The sequence below is a fragment of the Falco cherrug genome, chromosome 8 (genome assembly GCF_023634085.1).
Source record: "Falco cherrug isolate bFalChe1 chromosome 8, bFalChe1.pri, whole genome shotgun sequence".
In the NCBI taxonomy this organism is placed as follows: Eukaryota; Metazoa; Chordata; class Aves; order Falconiformes; family Falconidae; genus Falco; species Falco cherrug.
This window is the reverse complement of record NC_073704.1, coordinates 12763411-12781607: the sequence shown is the minus strand read 5'-3', so window position 1 is coordinate 12781607 and position 18197 is coordinate 12763411.

Genomic DNA, 18197 nt, shown 5'->3' with positions numbered 1-18197 from the left:
AATGGATCTGTACAGGGTCCCAAGCGTGTCGTAGTCATGGTAAACAGGCCTGTACAAGGTGCCAATCGTGTTGTAGTCGTGTTAACGGATCTGTACAGGGTCCAAAGAGTGTCATAGTCACGGTAATGGATCCGTACAGGGTGGCACGCATGTCGTGGTCGCGGTAACGGATCCGTACAGGGTGGCACGCGTGTCTTGGTCGCGGTAACGGATCCGTACTGGGTGGCACGCGTGTCGTGGTCGCGGTAACGGATCCGTACAGGGTGGCACGCGTGTCGTGGTCGCGGTAACGGATCTCTACAGGGTCCAAAGATTGTCGTAGCCATGGTAACAGGCCTCTACAGGTCCCAAGCGTGTCATAGTGGTGGTAACGGATCTGTACAGGGTGCAAGGTGTGTCAATATCGTGGTAACGGTGTCTCCAAGGTTACAAGCGTGTCGTAGTCGCGGTAGCGGATCTGTACAGTGTCGCAGGCGTGTCATAGTCGTGGTAACGGTCTCTACAGGGACACAACTTGTCATAGTCGTGGTAACTGTGTTTGCAGGGTCCCAAGTGTGTCATAGTCGTGGTAACAGATCTGTAAAGCGTCCCAAGCGTGTCATAGTCGTGGTAGCGGTCCTCTTCAGGGTCCCAAGAACGTTATAGTCGTGGTAACGGATCTGTACAGGGTCCCAAGCGTGTCGTAGTCACGGTAACGGATCTGTACAGGGTCCCAAGTGTGTCGTAGTCGCGGTAACGGATCCGTACAGGTTCCCAAGCGTGTCGTAGTCGTGGTAACGGGTCTCTACAGGGTCCTATGCGTGTCATAGCTGTGGTTGCGGTCAGTCGTGGTAATGGATCTCTATAGGGTCACAAGCACGTCATAGTCATGGTAACGGTCTCTACAGGGACACAACATGTCATAGTCCTGGTAACTGTGTTTGCAGGGTGCCAAGTGTGTCATAGTTGTGGTAATGGATCTGTAAAGCGTCCCAAGCGTGTCATAGTCGTGGTAGCGGTCCTCTTCAGCGTCCCAAGCGTGTCATAGTCGCGGTAACGGATCTGTGCAGGGTGCCACGCGTTTCGTGGTCGCGGTAACGGATCCGTACAGGGTGCCACACGTGTCGTGGTCGCGGTAACGGATCCGTACTGGGTGGCACGCGTGTCGTGGTCGCGGTAACGGATCCGTACAGGGTGCCACGTGTGTCGTGGTCGTGGTAACGGATCTCTACAGGGTCCAAAGACTGTCGTAGCCATGGTAACAGGCCTCTACAGGTCCCAAGCGTGTCATAGTGGTGGTAACGGATCTGTACAGGGTGCCAGGTGTGTCAAAATCATGGTAACGGTGTCTCCAAGGTTACAAGCGTGTCGTAGTCGCGGTAGCGGATCTGTACAGTGTCGCAGGCGTGTCGTAGTCGTGGTAATGGTGTCTACAAGGTCGCAAGCATGTCGTAGTCGTGGTAACGGTCTCTACAGGGACACAAAATGTCCTAGTCGTGGTAACTGTGTTTGCAGGGTCCCAAGTGTGTCATAGTCGTGGTAACAGATCTGTAAAGCGTCCCAAGCGTGTCATAGTCGTGGTAGCGGTCCTCTTCAGGGTCCCAAGGATGTCATAGTCGTGGTAACGGATCTGTACAGGGTCCCAAGCGTGTCATAGTCGCGGTAACGGATCTGTCCAGGGTCCAAAGAGTGTCGTAGTCGTGGTAACGGATCTGTACAGGGTCCAAAGAGTGTCGTAGTCGTGGTAACGGATCTGTACAGTGTCACAAGCATGTCGTAGTCATGGTAACGGGTCTGTACAGGGTCCCAAGCGTGTCATAGTCATGGTAACGGATCTGTACAGGGTCCCAAGAATGTTGTATTCACGGTAACGGATCTGTACAGGGTCCCAAGAACGTTATAGTCACGGTAACGGATCTGTACAGGGTCCCAAGCGTGTCGTAGTCACGGTAACGGATCTGTACAGGGTCCCAAGTGTGTCGTAGTCGCGGTAACGGATCCGTACAGGGTCGCAAGCGTGTCGTAGTCGTGGTAACGGATCTCTACAGGGTCCAAAGATTGTCGTAGTCACGGTAACGGTCCTCTACAGGGTCACTAGCGTGTCATAGTCATGGTAAAGGATCTGTACAGGGTCCCAAGCGTGTCGTAGTCGTGGTAACGGGTCTCTACAGGGTCCTATGCGTGGCATAGTTGTGGTTGCGGTCAGTCGTGGTAATGGATCTCTATAGGGTCACAAGCACGTCTTAGTCATGGTAACGGTCTCTACAGGGACACAACATGTCCTAGTCGTGGTAACTGTGTTTGCAGGGTCCCAAGCGTGTCATATTCGAGGTCAAGGATCTGTACAGGATCCCAAGCGTGTCGTAGTCGTGGTAACGGATTTGTACAGGGTCCCAAGCGTGTCATAGTCGTGGTAACAGATCTGTACAGGGTCACAAGCAAATCGTAGTCGTGGTAACGGATCTGTACAGTGTCCCAAGCGTGTCATAGTCATGGTAACGGATCTCTACAGGGCCCCAAGCGTGTCATAGTCACAGTAACGGATCTCTACAGGGTCCCAAGCGTGTCGTAGTCGAGGTAAAGGATCTGTACAGGATCTCAAGCGTGTCGTAGTTGCGTTAACGCATTTGTACAGGGTCCCAAGCGTGTCGTAGTCGCGGTAGCGGATCTGTACAGGATCCCAAGCGTGTCGTAGTCGCGTTAACGGATTTGTACAGGGTCGCAAGCGTGTCGTAGTCGTGGTAACGGATCTCTACAGGGTCCACAGATTGTCGTAGTCACGGTAACGGTCCTCTACAGGGTCACAAGCGTGTCATAGTCATGGTAATGGATCTGTACAGGGTCCCAAGCGTGTCGTAGTCGAGGTAAAGGATCTGTACGGGATCCCAAGCGTGTTGTAGTCGTGTTAACGGATTTGTACAGGGTCGCAAGCGTGTCATAATCGTGGTAACGGATCTCTACAGGGTCCAAAGATTGTCGTAGTCACGGTAACGGTCCTCTACAGGGTCCCAAGCGTGTCACAGTCATGGTAATGGATCTGTACAGGGTCCCAAGCGTGTCGTAGTCATGGTAAACAGGCCTGTACAAGGTGCCAATCGTGTTGTAGTCGTGTTAACGGATCTGTACAGGGTCCAAAGAGTGTCATAGTCACGGTAACGGATCCGTACAGGGTGCCACGCGTGTCGTGGTCGCGGTAACGGATCCGTACAGGGTGGCACGCGTGTCGTGGTCGCGGTAACGGATCCGTACAGGGTGGCACACGTGTCGTGGTCGCGGTAACGGATCCGTACTGGGTGGCACGCGTGTCGTGGTCGCGGTAACGGATCCGTACAGGGTGGCACGCGTGTCGTGGTCGCGGTAACGGATCTCTACAGGGTCCAAAGATTGTCGTAGCCATGGTAACAGGCCTCTACAGGTCCCAAGCGTGTCATAGTGGTGGTAACAGATCTGTACAGGGTGCCAGGTGTGTCAAAATCGTGGTAACGGTGTCTACAAGGTCACAAGTGTGTCGTAGTCGCGGTAGCGGATTTGTACATTGTCGCAAGCGTGTCGTAGTCGTGGTAATGGTGTCTACAAGGTCGCAAGCATGTCGTAGTCGAGGTAACGGATCTGTACAGGAACCAAAGAGTGTCGTAGTCACGGTAACAGGCCTGTATAGGGTCCCAAGCTTGTTGTTGTCACGGTAACGGAACTGTACAGGGTCGCAAGCGTGTGGTAGTTGCGGTAAAGGATCTGTCCAGGGTCCAAAGAGTGTCGTAGTCGTGGTAACGGATCTGTACAGGGTCCAAAGAGCATCGTAGTCGAGGTAAAGGATCTGTACAGGATCCCAAGCGTGTCGTAGTCGAGGTAACGGATCTGTACAGGGTCCCAAGCGTGTCATAGTCGTGGTAACAGATCTGTACAGGGTCACAAGCAAATCGTAGTCGTGGTAACGGATCTGTACAGTGTCCCAAGCGTGTCATAGTCATGGTAACGGATCTCTACAGGGCCCCAAGCGTGTCATAGTCACGGTAACGGATCTCTACAGGGTCCCAAGCGTGTCGTAGTCGAGGTAAAGGATCTGTACAGGATCTCAAGCGTGTCGTAGTTGCGTTAACGGATTTGTACAGGGTCCCAAGCGTGTCGTAGTCGCGGTAGCGGATCTGTACAATATCCCAAGCGTGTCGTAGTCGCGTTAACGGATTTGTACAGGGTCGCAAGCGTGTCGTAGTCGTGGTAACGGATCTGTACAGGGTCCAAAGATTGTCGTAGTCACGGTAACGGCCCTCTACAGGGTCACAAGCGTGTCATAGTCATGGTAATGGATCTGTACAGGGTCCCAAGCGTGTCGTAGTCATGGTAAACAGGCCTGTACAAGGTGCCAATCGTGTTGTAGTCGTGTTAACGGATCTGTACAGGGTCCAAAGAGTGTCATAGTCACGGTAACGGATCCGTACAGGGTGCCACGCGTGTCGTGGTCGCGGTAATGGATCCGTACAGGGTGGCACGCATGTCGTGGTCGCGGTAACGGATCCGTACAGGGTGGCACGCGTGTCTTGGTCGCGGTAACGGATCCGTACTGGGTGGCACGCGTGTCGTGGTCGCGGTAACGGATCCGTACAGGGTGGCACGCGTGTCGTGGTCGCGGTAACGGATCCGTACTGGGCGGCACGCGTGTCGTGGTCGCGGTAACGGATCCGTACAGGGTGGCACGCGTGTCGTGGTCGCGGTAACGGATCTCTACAGGGTCCAAAGATTGTCGTAGCCATGGTAACAGGCCTCTACAGGTCCCAAGCGTGTCATAGTGGTGGTAACGGATCTGTACAGGGTGCCAGGTGTGTCAATATCGTGGTAACGGTGTCTCCAAGGTTACAAGCGTGTCATAGTCGCGGTAGCGGATCTGTACAGTGTCGCAGGCGTGTCGTAGTCGTGGTAATGGTGTCTACAAGGTCGCAAGCATGTCGTAGTCGAGGTAACGGATCTGTACAGGAACCAAAGAGTGTCGTAGTCACGGTAACAGGCCTGTATAGGGTCCCAAGCTTGTTGTTGTCACGGTAACGGAACTGTACAGGGTCGCAAGCGTGTGGTAGTTGCGGTAAAGGATCTGTCCAGGGTCCAAAGAGTGTCGTAGTCGTGGTAACGGATCTGTACAGGGTCCAAAGAGCATCGTAGTCGAGGTAAAGGATCTGTACAGGATCCCAAGCGTGTCGTAGTCGAGGTAACGGATCTGTACAGGGTCCCAAGCGTGTCATAGTCGTGGTAACAGATCTGTACAGGGTCACAAGCAAATCGTAGTCGTGGTAACGGATCTGTACAGTGTCCCAAGCGTGTCATAGTCACGGTAACGGATCTCTACAGGGTCCCAAGCGTGTCGTAGTCGAGGTAAAGGATCTGTACAGGATCTCAAGCGTGTCGTAGTTGCGTTAACGGATTTGTACAGGGTCCCAAGCGTGTCGTAGTCGCGGTAGCGGATCTGTACAATATCCCAAGCGTGTCGTAGTCGCGTTAACGGATTTGTACAGGGTCGCAAGCGTGTCGTAGTCGTGGTAACGGATCTGTACAGGGTCCAAAGATTGTCGTAGTCACGGTAACGGTCCTCTACAGGGTCACAAGCGTGTCATAGTCATGGTAATGGATCTGTACAGGGTCCCAAGCGTGTCGTAGTCATGGTAAACAGGCCTGTACAAGGTGCCAATCGTGTTGTAGTCGTGTTAACGGATCTGTACAGGGTCCAAAGAGTGTCATAGTCACGGTAACGGATCCGTACAGGGTGCCACGCGTGTCGTGGTCGCGGTAACGGATCCGTACAGGGTCGCAAGCGTGTCGTAGTCGTGGTAACGGATCTCTACAGGGTCCAAAGATTGTCGTAGTCACGGTAACGGTCCTCTACAGGGTCACTAGCGTGTCATAGTCATGGTAAAGGATCTGTACAGGGTCCCAAGCGTGTCGTAGTTGAGGTAAAGGATCTGTACAGGGTCCCAAGCGTGTCGTAGTCGCGTTAACGGATTTGTACAGTGTCGCAGGCGTGTCGTAGTCGTGGTAATGGTGTCTACAAGGTCGCAAGCATGTCGTAGTCGAGGTAACGGATCTGTACAGGAACCAAAGAGTGTCGTAGTCACGGTAACAGGCCTGTATAGGGTCCCAAGCTTGTTGTTGTCATGGTAACGGAACTGTACAGGGTCGCAAGCGTGTGGTAGTCTCGGTAACGGATCTGTCCAGGGTCCAAAGAGTGTCGTAGTCGTGGTAACGGATCTGTACAGGGTCCAAAGAGCGTCGTAGTCGTGGTAATGGTGTCTACAAGGTCGCAACCATGTCGTAGTCGCGGTAATGGATCTGTACAGGGACCAAAGAGTGTCATATTCATGGTAACAGGCTTGTATAGGGTCCCAAGCTTGTTGTTGTCATGGTAACAGAACTGTACAGGGTCGCAGGCGTGTCGTAGTCATGGTAACGGTGTCTACAAGGTCGCAAGCATGTTGTAGTCATGGTAACGGTCTCTATAGGGACACAACATGTCATAGTCGTGGTAACTGTGTTTGCAGGGTCCCAAGTGTTTCATAGTCGTGGTAACGGATCTGTACAGGGTCCCAAGCGTGTCATAGTCACAGTAACGGATCTGTCCAGGGTCCAAAGAGTGTCGTAGTCGTGGTAACGGATCTGTACAGGGTCCAAAGAGTGTCGTAGTCATGGTAACGAATCTCTACATGGTACCAAGCTTGTCATAGTCATGGTAACGGGTCTGTACAGGGTCCCAAGCGTGTCGTAGTCACGGTAATGGATCTGTACAGGGTCCCAAGCGTGTCGTAGTCACGGTAACGGATCTGTACAGGGTCCCAAGCGTGTCGTAGTCGTGGTAACGGATCCGTACAGGGTCGCAAGCGTGTCGTAGTCGTGGTAACGGATCTGTACAGGGTCCAAAGATTGTCGTAGTCACGGTAACAGTCCTCTACAGGGTCACTAGTGTGTCATAGTCATGGTAAAGGATCTGTACAGGGTCCCAAGCGTGTCGTAGTCGAGGTAAAGGATCTGTACAGGGTCCCAAGCGTGTTGTAGTCGAGGTAAAGGATCTGTACAGTGTCCCAAGCGTGTCGTAGTCGTGGTAACGGGTCTCTACAGGGTCCTATGCGTGGCATAGTTGTGGTTGCGGTCAGTCGTGGTAATGGATCTCTATAGGGTCACAAGCACGTCATAGTCATGGTAACGGTCTCTACAGGGACACAACATGTCCTAGTCGTGGTAACTGTGTTTGCAGGGTCCCAAGCGTGTCATATTCGAGGTCAAGGATCTGTACCAAGGATCCCAAGCGTGTGGTAGTCGTGGTAACGGATTTGTACAGGGTCCCAAGGATGTCATAGTCGTCGTAACAGATCTGTACAGGGTCACAAGCAAATCGTAGTCGTGGTAACGGATCTCTACAGTGTCCCAAGCGTGTCATAGTCATGGTAACGGATCTGTACAGGGTCCAATGCGTGTCATAGTCACAGTAACGGATCTCTACAGGGTCCCAAGCGTGTCGTAGTCGAGGTAAAGGATCTGTACAGGATCTCAAGCGTGTCGTAGTCGCGTTAACGGATTTGTACAGGGTCCCAGGCGTGTCATAGTCGAGGTAAAGGATCTGTACAGGATCTCAAGCGTGTTGTAGTCGCGGTAACGGATCCCTACAGGGTCCCAAGCGTGTCGTAGTCATGGTAACGGATCTGTACAGGATCCCAAGAATGTTGTATTCGCGGTAACGGATCTCTACATGGTACCAAGCTTGTCGTACTCATGGTAACGGATCTGTACAGGGTCCCAAGCGTGTCGTAGTCGAGGTAAAGGATCTCTACAGGATCCCAAGCATGTCGTAGTTGCGGTAACGGATTTGTACAGGGTCGCAAGCGTGTCGTAGTCGCGGTAACGGATCCGTACAGGGTGGAAAGATTGTCATAGTCACGATAACGGTCCTCTACAGGGTCACAAGTGTGTCATAGTCATGGTAACAGGCCTGTACAGGGTCCCAAGCCTGTTGTAGTGGTGGTGATGGATCTGTACAGGGTCCGAAGAGTGTCGTAGTCGCGGTAACGGATCCCTACAGGGTCCCAAGCGTTTCATAGTCGTGGTAACGGATCTGTACAGGGTCCCAAGAATATTGTATTCGCGGTAACGGATCTGTACAGGGTCCCAAGAATGTTATAGTCACGGTAACGGATCTGTACAGGGTCACAAGTGTGTCGTAGTCGCGGTAATGGATTTGTACAGGGTCGCAAGTGTGTCGTAGTCGAGGTAACGATCTCTACAGGGTGCAAAGATTGTCGTAGTCACGGTAACGGTCCTCTACAGGGTCACAAGCGTGTCATAGTGATGGTAACAGGCCTGTACAGGGTCCCAAGCGTGTCGTAGTGGTGGTGATGGATCTGTACAGGGTGCCACGTGTGTCATAATCGTGATAACAGATGTCTACAAGGTTTGAAGCGTGTCGTAGTCGTGGTAACGGATCTGTACAGGGTGCCACGCGTGTCATAATCGTGGTAACGGTGTCTACAAGGTCGCAAGCGTGTCGTAGTCGTGGTAACGGATCTGTACAGGGACCAAAGAGTGTCGTAGTCATGTTAACAGGCCTGCATAGGGTCCCAAGCTTGTTGTCGTGGTAACGGAACTGTACAGGGTCGCAAGCGTGTGGTAGTCGGGGTAACGGATCTGCACAGGGTCGCAAGCATGTCATAGTCGTGGTAACGGATCTCTACAGGGTCCCATGCGTGTCATAGTTGTGGTTACGTTCAGTCATGGTAATGGATCTCTTTAGGGTCACAAGCACGTCATAGTCATGGTAATGGTCTCTACAGGGATACAACATGTCATAGTCGTGGTAACTGTGTTTGCAGGGTCCCAAGTGTGTCATAGTCGTGGTAACGGATCTGTACAGGGTCACAAGCGTGTCGTAGTGGTGATAACGGATCTCTAGAGGATTCCAAGCGTGTCGTAGTGGCAGTAACGGATCTGTACAGGGTCCCAAGCGTGTCGTAGTGGCGGTAAAATATCTGTACAGGGTCCCAAGCGTGTCGTAGTCACGGTAACGGATCTGTACAGGGTCCCAAGCGTGTCGTAGTGGCGGTAACAGATCTGTACAGGGTCCCAAGCGTGTTGTAGTCGCGGTAACGGATTTGTACGGGGTCCCAAGCGTGTCGTAGTCGCAGTAACGGATCTGTACAGGGTCCCAAGCGTGTCGTAGTCGCGGTAATGGATCTGTACAGGGTCCCAAGCGTGTCGTAGTCGCGGTAACGGATCTGTACAGGCTTCAAAGAGTGCCGTAGTCATGGTAACAGGCCTGTACAGGGTCCCAAGCGTCTCGTAGTCATGGTAATGTATCTGTTCAGGGTCCCACGCATGTCATAATCGTGGTAACGGTGTCTACAAGGTCGCAAGCGTGTCATAGTCATGGTAACGGTCCTCTACAGGGTCACGAGCATGTCATATCATGGTAACGGATCTGTACAGGGTCCTAAGCATGTCGTAGTCATGGTAACAGGCCTGTACAAGGTCTCAAACGTGTCGTAGTTGTGGTAACGGATCTGTGCAGGGATCAAAGAGTGTCGTAGTCATGGTAAGAGGCCTTTTTAGTGTCCCAGGCTTGTTGTTGTCGTGGTAATGGAACTGTACAGGGTCGCAAGCGTGTGGTAGTTGGGGTAACGGATCTGTACAGTGTCCCGAGCGTGTCGTAGTCGTGGTAACGGATCTGTACAGGTTCCCAAGCGTGTCATAGTTGTGGTAACGGATCTGTACAGGGTCCAAAGAGTGTCATAGTCACGGTAACGGATCTGTACTGCGTCCCAAGCTTGTCATAGTCGTCGTAACGGATATGTACAGGGTCACAAGCAAATCGTAGTCACGGTAACGGATCTGTACAGTGTCCCAAGCGTGTCATAGTCGCGGTAAAGGATCTGTACAGGGTCCAAAGGGTGTCATAGTCGCGGTAACGGATCTGTACAGAGTCCCAAGCGTGTCATAGTCGCGGTAACGGATCTGTACAGGGTCGCAAGCCTGTCATAGTCGCGTTAACGGATCTGTACAGGGTCCCAAGCGTGTCGTGGTCGTGGGAATGAATCTCTACGGGGTCACAAGTGTATCATAGTCGTGGTAACGGTTTCAAGAAGGATAATCAGAGGCAAAGCAGTATGTTAATATGCCTCTGCTGGTGGAGTGCTGCTCGTTGATGTTTTGTGATATCAGTCGTGTTATATGGCACTGCGTTTTGCCATAAAGGCTCAGACTAATGTGATATTACATTGTATGTGTTCTGTTAATTTCTTTTGCCATGCTGTTTTCTGATCTACCTGAAGATTTCCTTCCCTGGAGGAGAAAATCATAATGCGTGCCTTATGAATTCAGACATGAAGGTCAAAGAAATGGAAAGAAATTGGGAGAATTACCATTTGGGTTGATACAAGAGATCAAATCTTATGTAATGTGAATATGGAAGAGTACTGGAACACCTTCCCATATTAATTCTTTAATGTTTGGACTTCCATAATTTAAATAAACACACTGGAAATGCTATTTATTTTTCTCCAAAAACACTTAATGAATCTTTGTGTGGTAATTACTTAAATTTTGCTTTCATAGAAAATCTTTTTAATATCAGCCTGGCTACCTTGTGTAATATACATTTCGTAAGGGTATTTTCATTGTTAATTCAGGATAAACCCTCTACGTTTCTTCTATTTTAGTTTTTAAACTTGGCTCCTATGCTGCCTTCAGCTTCATGCATTTTGTAAGATATCTATCTTTTTGTAGGTGATAAGACCACAGGCAACAATAACATAACTAAAAATATAGCGGTTACTGCTGGTGGTGTTTACTCAGTGACCTGTGTGAAAGCTCATGGGGAAGAGCCTTATCCAAAGTGTGTTGGGAGTCATGGGAAAGTTCTAGGGGGTTAAATGCTTTTTCCAGTAATGTTGATTTCTTTAGTCTTTGTGGGATCTGGGACGCTTATGTTGTCAGATGCATTTAACAGTGTTAATCCTCTCTGGTTGGAATAATTAGGTGCTGAGAATTCTAAATGATGAATCATACTGGTTACTGTATTTATAAAGTACTAACACTGTCTTCTTCAGGTCCATTGCAAAGAATTACAGGAACTAGAAAGTTAAAGCTTGTTTGCATTCCCATTTCTGTTCATTGCAGAGGTTATTGCAGATTTGACAGTGTTTTGAAAAGGCCACAAAAACTGAATTGCCACACCCTCCCTCCAGTGTATGCGGTTGTGTTTTGTTATAAAATCAGATAGTGATTTCTCTGTTGGCATTACTAACTGTTTAGCCAGGAACAGAGCCATCCTTGGTGTGTGAATTTCACTGCTTTTATGAACCTTCTTCTAAATGAATTTGTTGATAAACTATCTTCATGTTTTATTCCAAGATGAAGTCTAGTAATATTAAAGGAGGAGGAGAATTTGCCTAATGCAGTCCCCTATCTTCTTAAAATAGTTCTTGGACATATTTGCAATGGCATTTTTCAAGTTTTTCTGGGTAAAACATTGTGCTAGGGAGGCAGCATGGCACCGTCTGTAGCAAGTGTCACAAACTCACAAAAAAATTTCAATTTGAGGGAAAGAGACTGGAAGTAATAGCAAGCTGTAGTATCAAAGCTTGTCACTTATCCCTTTGATCTCACCAGAATCACTTAGGGCTTTGCCATGTATGTCATTGGTATCAGGAGTTTGCTTTAGCTAAATAACATTAGCTGTTTCTCAGAAAACAAGTCCTGGCAATGGTGAAAACCTGGATAAGTGAATTGGAAATGGTAAATTGTTCTGGCTCAAAAAAGGAGGGTAGATGGGAGGAGGAAATGAAATAACTTTCATATGTTCCTTTTGAAAAGCGTCTTTTTCATTGGTAGTTCAAGTGTTTTACCTTGAGGTATGACCATTGCTGTGAGTAGTTTTTCTGAAATATTTCTTACATGATGTGCTGAGTGACACTGGCAATGGAAATACAATGTATTTTTAAATACAATTAAAATAGAAAGTGCTAGAATACTTCTTTGAAAGAATCTTAGCTTCAGTTCACCGTGATTTTCCAGTTTTGTCAATTGTATTGTATTTCTGTTCCTTCTTAGTCTCTTTATTTCTATGAAGCTGAAAATGTATTTGAAAGCTTTCTGTTTCGTTCAATAATTGTTATTATTCCTCAAATGTCATAGTCTCTGTGTAGGAAGCAAGAAAAGAAATGGCTTAACTGTAGATAACTTGTCTAATATGTAGCAACAGATTCATCTCCCTAACTCTGTATGTGTCCTTCACATACTCTGCTCATTTTTGTTCCTCTCATGCTGCTGACTTGTGCAGCTGCTGCATTAGATATTGTTGGGCTACTGTGGTCAAGATCCTTTTTTGTTTAGAGGTAAACTGGTTGCCTAGCATCAAAACAATTTTATTCTAGTATGTTGGGGTTTTTTAAATATGCAAAAATATAAGCTGTGCATCAGCCACAGAAAACAGAGTTGCTTTGCAGCAGAATTTTGAATCCCGATCATGTAGACATACGCATGAGTACACAGCTCCTTTCATTTGGAAACATTGATTCTGCAGCAAGGTGTCTGGCCAGTATTGTTCTGAACAGTTAGAATAATATTGTTTCCTGAAGTTCAAGGACTTCCTATACAAAGGTGTCTTTATAAAATTAAAGTTAATGACATAATGAAGTTAAGTACAACGAAAGTTTATTTTCATGGTTAGTTAAGTTCTTGTTTTCTTAAAAACTTACTCATCATAAAAGGAGGGAAGTAATATTTAATTTTATATTTGGCTATCTGTTCCCAGACCTCAAGTCTATAGTCTCCAAATGACATAAAAATCAATCGATCAGTATCTCTTAAGAGTACTGTGAAATAAACTTGAAACTAAAAAGCATAAAAATAAACTCAATAAAACCATCTCAAACCCACACATAATCCGTGCACGCAGAGAAATTCTTTAGCACCTCAAACATTTGTTCTTGAAGTAGGTGATTGGTGTCTACATTGAGTTCAGCAAAGCTGCTTTTGTGTTTGTAACATGCAACAAAACTGGATGTGTTATGTGTTTAAACTTCAGTTTCCTGATCTATTACAAACTTTGTATTTTAAAAGTTGGTTAGTGGCTGTGATTGGCAGTAAGGTTTCCCTTTATGTTGTATCTATTCTGCTGTGATCTTGTACTCCTACAAGCAGTAAGACTGCTCGTTTGCTGTCTGTTTGCTGGTAATGGTCCCTCCACCCTCTTTCCTGGCTGTGCTCAAAAAGGCATTTGAGGGGGGAGTTTCAGGCTCGGGGTTTTTTTGTTAATCGGGAGCTTCCAGTTTTTATCTCAGCTTTTTTCTTCTTTGTTCTGTCCAACTTAATTTAAATGTATTTTTACATTTATTTTTTTATATATATATTTTTCCACGTAACACGTATCAAGGTTTACAGCCGTCTTAATTTTGGATCTTTATGCGGAAGGATAACTTCCAGAAAATTGCTGTGTGGGCCACATGAAAGAGAGGGCTTTATATTTATGAAGACAAATAAGGGCCTATTTGCCAAAGATACTACATGCAATATATTACTTATACTTCATAATGAATTTTCATAATGCTTTTGTGACAGCGTTAATTATCTGCTATCAAATATGAAAACTTTAACTGGCTGCTACAGTGTTTTGTTCTATAGTTTCTTAAATGCCGGTTGATAATGTACAGCATGGAATAATGCTGCTGAGTGTGTGCTAGCTACCATGTTCTATCTGTTAAAGGAAGTAATTTTGTAATATAGAAGAAAATGATTGTGATGGTCTAATACAGAGTACCTGTAAAAGGCTATTAAAGACAGAGCTGGTTTTCTTTTTCTTGCAAAATTTAGAATTTTAGAAGTTTATTTACAATTTTTTTAGAGTACAACTTTCTATTCCTACTTAGTGTAGTAAAAAATATTTTAGACTCATTTTGTATAGCTTGTGTAACTTGTGTTATAACTTGGTACATGTTGGAGATCTTAAATAGTTCCTTTAAAACTGAAGAATTATTGAGTAGATAATCTTCATAGCCTCGTGGCTGCAGATGTTATTTCCTTTCTGATTTACTTCTGCCCACTGAGTTTTAGTTTCCTTCCATCAGTCTCTTTAAAGGCTCTTTGAATAGGTAGTCATTTTGTCACACCAATAAAATACCTATACAAATCTACCTTAATTTTTGCTTTTCAAAAAGTAAATCAACAAAATTGTCATTTGCACTAGCAAGTTTCACCCCAGGCTCTGAAGGCAGTGTTAAATGATTAGTGTCCCCCCAGATGGAAAGCACAGTGATACCCTGAGCTGTGCTGTCAATCCTTACACCAGAGGAGTTTGCTGGAATCCTTTCTAGTCGTAATAACTTACAATTTGTTATTTGGGTTTTGACAGCTATTTTAAGAATTGAAATTATTATGGTTATTGTGGGGATGGCCTGGAAGATTATAGAAGAACTCTTTCAAGCAGAAGTAGATTTGGGGGTGGGATGGGGCTGGGAGGAAATCCCCTGCTGTGTTTTTTTAGGCAACTCTGTAAAACATTATCTAAAAGAACTTTGTTTAATGTAATTAGATCACTAAGCATTGCAGAGAAGTAGTCGAAGACGTTTAAGAAGCAAGGATTAAAAATGTTTTAATTAATTTAAAAGTACATTAATACATGACTTGCATTAGCTGCGAATAATTTCAGATAATAATACAGCGTGAGTTATGAGAGGATCAGGGATTTGTCATAATAGACAAAACTATGTTATCACATCTGCCACACCTTTATTTTCAGAGTGTCAGCCTTCTTAATTAAATAGTACTTTTCTTCTTATCAGGTCATTCAGTCTCATCCCCAGCATACTTTAGTATAATTAAAACAGTAGATTAAAACCACAGCTTAGATGGGAGAGCGGGCAACACCTCAGTTTGGAACAAATTAATCTGACCTATGACAAGACAGGTCAAATTCAGTACTTTATTCAGTTAAAGATAAATAGTTACCATAGATTCTAACGTGGTGGTAAAGTTTTCTGAGAATTATGTTATTTCAAAAGTGATTTAGGTTACTTGGAAGGCTGATGACATTGGTTTCTAGTACATTGGTGGAGTAGTGCTGTTTGTATGGTCACGGTCCACATGATATCATTGTACTGATTAAAAGCATAAGGAAGGTTAAACAGTTTTAGCTTATGTAACTTGTGTTATAACTTGGCACATGTTGGAGATCTTAATCATGTTGACAGTAAATGAGACACAAAGTCTATAGTTAAAGATACCTAGTCATTCACGGGTTCTTAAAAATTAGCTTGAAAAATGTTTGTACATCGCTGTTCCAAATTAATTGGTTGATAACAGACTGACAGCATCAGAATTTGGTTTTAATTTAACAAATGGATGTGCACTCTCACTGTATTAAACTAGTATGGTAAGAGTTATGTTTCTGTAGGTGTTAGATGAATGACAGATTACTACCAACTACAAGTACCACTGGAAAGTAGGCTGTAGAAGATAGGTATTTTATTTCACTTGTGCTGCTCAAATTTAGTTTATACTCCTTATTCTTAATTATTATTAAAATCTTTGTTTAGTGGGTGTGAAGATAACATTCTTCAAGAAGTCAATGAGAAATATTTTGGCTTTATCACTTACACTGGCATCAGGAAATTTATTGTAAACGTATTTATGTACTATATTTCAGAACAGGTGCCTAAGAGTTTTTCTTTCTCAGCATTAGAGTTCCAAAATGGCAAGTTCGGTATACTTGCTGCTGATTGCTATTATACAATTCTTCTTAATGGAATTAAGAATGCATTTTAGAGAACTGCAGTCTATGTATATACCAATCATAAGAAAGAAAAACAAAAGCTGAAGATTATCACCTATTTGATTAATTATCTGATATTTTATTAGCTCTAACACTGTGATTTTTCCAGAAATAGTGAATTAAGAGAAAAAATATTTTTTATAGATTAAAGACATAAGAATAGAAATAACAAAATTGTTCAGAAAACATATGATATGCCTCAGAGTAGCAGAAGCTCTGCTAGAAACTCTAGAGGAAATCACCATTCCATTTGGAAAACGATCGTAAGGTAAAACACCAGCACTTTACCTGAATTGCTCATTATGTGAACATGTTTTGAACATCATCTAATCCAAGTAACATTATGTATTTTCACTTCTTTGATATTAATCTTGTGCATCTCGCAGAAAAGAGAGGAGAATTTGTTTGCTTTACGTGTAAACTTTTTTTTTTTTCTTAGACTGCTTCTAAGATGGCTAGCTCCATATATTTTCTGCCACAGCAGATTTAACATTTCACTAAAAAAGCATTAATGAGAGCATTCCACTGAATTTCCCTTTTAGGCTGCAGTACTGCTTTAGTCCTCATAAGAAATGCTCTCTGGGAGATGGTCTGGGAAACAAAGCCAAATGAATTGTGGGCTGTGTGTTAAAAATGTTCTATGTTATGGTCAGAAGCGCAGTCACGTAATCTGCATGTGCTGCTCTTGCTTCTAGGTCATACATGCAGAAGTAAGCCAAGATGTCTTTGTTTTTTTTTTAATTGCAATGACAAAAATCTTATAAAAAGCTCTTGATGCAGGTTTTAGACCAAATGAAAACATAATTATTTATTAAAAATTCCAATTGGGGATATTTATAAAATATACTTACTAAATAAAAATAAAAAAGATCTTGCCCTTGAGATCTTGCTTTCCCTTCTCTCTTACCAGAAGAGAAGCCTGATTTGAGGAGAAATGGAATGTATTTATTTATTCTCCAGATTAACACAGATTATTTTTCTATATAAATGGAATCTCTTCACTATTGAAGCCTCTTGACAATAGCAGAATTACAAATAATGTATCAAGAAAATGTGACATAAGGCTTGTATATGTTTAGAGTTGTCCTTTGAAAATACAGGAACAGGATGTGGTAGAAAAAATAGGGAGGTTTCACTTTAACTAAATTGACTGTAAATTGAACTCGGTTTTCCCCCTTTTTCTCATATATCTCTATTGCAGCAAAGCAAACTGCGTATCTAAGGACTGAATGCTCAGCTGTGTTTTCTTCATCTTTTTTTACCCAGTTCTCCTTGTTAAAAGCAAAAAGAGTTTGGGTAGTGGAAGAACAGAGCAGGTGTGGGTAAGAAACAGCTCTCTTGTGACTGCTTGGGGGCTGTCAAAATAAAAGAAATTCTGAAAAAGAATATACTGTCACTGAATAACACTGCAGTACTGATATCTGAAAGCTGTCAAAAAAATTGCTATAGAAAAGCTCTGAGAACTCTTCCAGAAACAACACGAGGATGTTTATCCAACATCCTATGGTGGTGGGTCCTGAAAGTGGGATTCTTCAGAGCGGGGGGGGCAGTTACATTTGCTGGAATATGGAGAAATTCGCAGTGTTTGTGTTTATGCTTGGAAGAAATAACAGTATTTTAAAATATCTTCCATAGTTCCATAATCCTGCTGAATCATGCTTAAAATGGTACAAATGCATGTTGTGGACATGAATGTGTGTTGTGGACTTCATAAATAATGCCAAGGACTTTTTGCAGTTTCCTGAATTGTAAGGTTCTGACAGGACAATGAAGAAAAAAATAACAATAGAATGTCTACATATGCTTAGCTGCTTTCTCTCTACTTTTGGTGTTCCATTTAAAACTGATTTTCTTTTCTCTCCTTCCCATTATTGTATTGCTTGATAAAAGCCTGTTGTAGCCTTACAAAAGATCCTTGTTCAGATGAATTCAGGAAGGGTCAAAAAAAAACGATTAAAAGCAATAAATCTATTTTGTGATTGGCTGTAAACCACTATTATTTAAGACTGAAAACGCAACTCATTGTGACTAAATACTAAAAAGCATAGATTTAGATTTAAATTTTTTTCTTATTTTTTGTCTAGTTAATAAGTCTAACCAGTGTACTTTTAATATGCAAAGCTTTCTATAGACAGCGTGAATAAATATGCCACATTTCTCTTAGAACTTTCTTGTTATTTCCAGTTGTGTGTTAAATAATAATAGTCCCCCCCCAAAAAAAACCAAACCAAAACAAAACAAAAAACAGATCCAAAACCAGCCAAAAATCCCCACCCCACCGCACCCCCAAACCTGAACCATGTACTTTGCTTATGCCTTGTTACAAGATTATATATATAAAAGGACAACACTGAGCCCTTTTCTGGTAATTTTTTTCCTGTTTCATTCAGTAGTGTTTGCATTTGTTGGCTTAAGTTGCACGAGC